Genomic DNA, 3,346 nt, shown 5'->3' on the forward strand with positions numbered 1-3,346 from the left:
ACATGTAGGTTATTTTTCATTTCTAGCCACCGCATTCATATTGCTTACTTTTTTTGCCCACCTGCTACGTAAAAAGATTTTATCTGAAACGAAATTAGTTGACACTAACCATGAAAGTCGCCAGTTATCGAATGAACTTTCAAACAAAAAGATGAGCGGCACGGAATTAAATACTCTAAACGCCTCACGCGAAAATCTCAAGTCTTGATTTATTTGCTTTGAATTAATGATGAGCATATTTATTTCTGAAGATTTTTGTCTGTTATGCGAGTTATTGTTACCAGTATATACATATGAAGCTGTGAATATTTAGCGTGATTTCATGTGATTTTTCAGATACTTTCAGCGATTTACATGTTCATACTTATCCAAATGTCCTTAAATCGTTTCATGCAAACAACGACATTCACATTAAATTTGCCTCTGAATCTGTGTAACTTGCGAACGCCCACAAGCAAAAATGAAGAAGTTTGCATAGTCTGCAACTGTATCTGTAATGATTGACTGATTGATTATGTCTATTAAAACTAGCGTCACAACCTCTAGATCTGTAATGATTTAAAATATCTTCATTTGGGTTAGCATCTCATTATCTTGACTATACATTGTGGGTCTGCATGTGTTTGTGCGTGTATGTGTGTGTGTGTGTGTGTGTGTGTGTGAGAGAGAGAGAGAGAGAGAGAGAGAGAGAGAGAGCACTTACAACAAGTTTAAACAATAGAAGGATTTTGATAAGTTCTGTATATCATTCCACATAGATAACATTGTTGCTTGGAATATTACTGCACTTAAAAGTTTTCATTTAATTACTTTTAAACTGAAAAGTGACCTCGACCAAATTCGACGGACAAAATTATGAGACAATAATTAATCAGCCCTCGGAGGATACTGGCAAATTAAGATAGGAATAAAATGCTGAACTTTCAAGGTACAGAAGGTAAATGTTGGGTAGATAATCATCCTCCGCCAAGGCACCTAGCTACCAAATTTCCCTTAAATCGGAAAAATTTAATTATTTTTCATATAAATCGACCTGTGACCGTGAGAAGAGCTCGAGGTCAAAACTAATTTTAAAAGAAAATAAATAATCACAACCGTCAGACTACCCTTTCATGAAAATAAAAAATCATCTATTTTTAATTAAATTAATCATTAACCTAGAAATACCGCGTAGGGTTAAGACGTTTCGGGAAAATACTTGAAACCATCAAGGTCATTACCTACCATTTTTCATCAAAATCGAAGGAAAATTAAAATTAACCTCTAAAATACTGCCTACAACAATGCTTTTACTGCATAGTATCGAAATACAGGGACCAAGGCCTTGTAACCATAAGTTTTGAAATACTGGGAAAATTATCTTTACATTTTGAGATGACCTTTGAACCTTGAAAAATAGGTCAAGGTTTAAAATATTTGCTGAACACATTCGTCAACTCCCAAGGTACTTTTCTATCAAGTTTCATCAAAATCTAATGCGAAATGGATGAAGGAACTCATAGAGCAAGAAAAATAAAACCAATGGGGATACTTCGTACACTATTCATAGAATCCCAAGCGCCCTTCAAAATAGACAAAAACAAGTCGATAATACTATTACCTAGCATAAGAAGAAACAGAATGCATAACATCTCCTATTAAGTAACGCGACCTTTACATGAACGCTTGGTGTGATTGGTAAGTTCACTTTCAACAAAAAGTCCAGAGGAGAAAATCGAGACCATTTGAGTATGTGTATGTCTGTGTATATTCTCCGCGCTTCTTGAATGTTTCTTCGTTTCCTATGTGTCCGTGTGCGTTCCATGTCTTTAGTAGATTTTGCACTTTTATAAAGAGGAACCAAAATCATATCAGTGCTAGAACAGAGATAAATACAGAAATCTGGTACGTACGGATAACTGATAAAAATATGTAGACTCTTGAATTCATTATCCTTGTGAATAACTTAACCGGGGGTCTATGAAGCATTAAGGGTTACCCATAGAATATATACAGCCTGGGATACTTGGAGACAATAAAAGAAAAATGTAAAAATATAATTTAAGAACATTTGATGAGCAATCTGAAAATACCCTTGAATCTCTTTATCTCCCTACTCTGCATATCAGAACATAACATTTGGGTGAAAAGAATTTATTAATCGGTCTTTCTTGCAGATAAATGCACACGATACCTCTATAGTTTCTTTTACATATTGATTTTTTTTTAATGTGTCAGAAAGTGCGTCAGGTCGATTACGACGTAACACCAGATACTTCACACTCGAAGTTGCGTCACTTGATTCACAGCACCTCACTAAGCATTTAGCATTTCAACAGTGAGGTCACTGAATGCATTATAAAATCCGGCTAATTGAGATGAGGAGTGTTGAAATAATCACAGTGACTTGAGGTTTCGTCATAATAACATTCAGGGTTCCTTAATATTTGATAAGTTGATGATATTAGGCTTTAGCTATAAATTTATAATGTAGGAGCAGCTGCTTTCAGTTTTTACAAAGCCTTTTAGGATGAAGAACGATCTTGAGACGAGTGACTTTTCATTAATGCTACTCTCTCTCTCTCTCTCTCTCTCCATACCTCTCTCTCCTCTCTCGCTTCTTCTTCTTCTCTCTATTCTCTCTCTCTCTCTCTCTCTCTCTCTCTCTCTCTCTCTCTCTCTCTCATTTCAGTTTAAGAATATATAAATATATAAAAAATCACATGAGAAAAGTTTAACGAAGGGAAAATATACAGTGACTACAAATGTCCCAACCTATATCTATTACACTATCAACGTCGATCATACATACTATCACTATGGTTGTTTTCACAAGCATATACATAAGCGCCGTCACACACATGTATATATGTGTGTGTACATAAATACAAACTTCCTCACATACAATACATCTATATAGTATGTGTGTGTGCGTGTTTTAAGTAAAGATAAACTGTAAAGGAAAAAATAATAGTTAATGTGGAATAATTCTTATTATTAAGTCGGTTTAAAACATGACTATTTGTCTACAATATTGACTTTTAACATGTTATGTTTCCACTCTTTTAATTATTTCAAAGAAACTGTAAGGTTTTAAGATACTCACTATGAAAGGTAACTGGTGATTTCAACAAAAGCACAAAATTATCTCTCCCCTTTTTATTATAATATAATATTCGTTAAATTAGTTTTATTGCTTGCTTCATGCTTCTCTTGCAATAAAAACAAACCACGAAAAACAAAAATTGTAATGGAAAGAATAATACTGAGGGTAAAATGTTATTAAGTCAGCCTAAAACAGTATTATTTGTCCAAAGATTGATTATTTTAACATGTTAATTTTTGCTCTTTTGATTATTTCAAAGAT

This window comes from Macrobrachium nipponense, chromosome 4 (assembly GCF_015104395.2).
Source record: "Macrobrachium nipponense isolate FS-2020 chromosome 4, ASM1510439v2, whole genome shotgun sequence".
NCBI lineage: Eukaryota > Metazoa > Arthropoda > Malacostraca > Decapoda > Palaemonidae > Macrobrachium > Macrobrachium nipponense.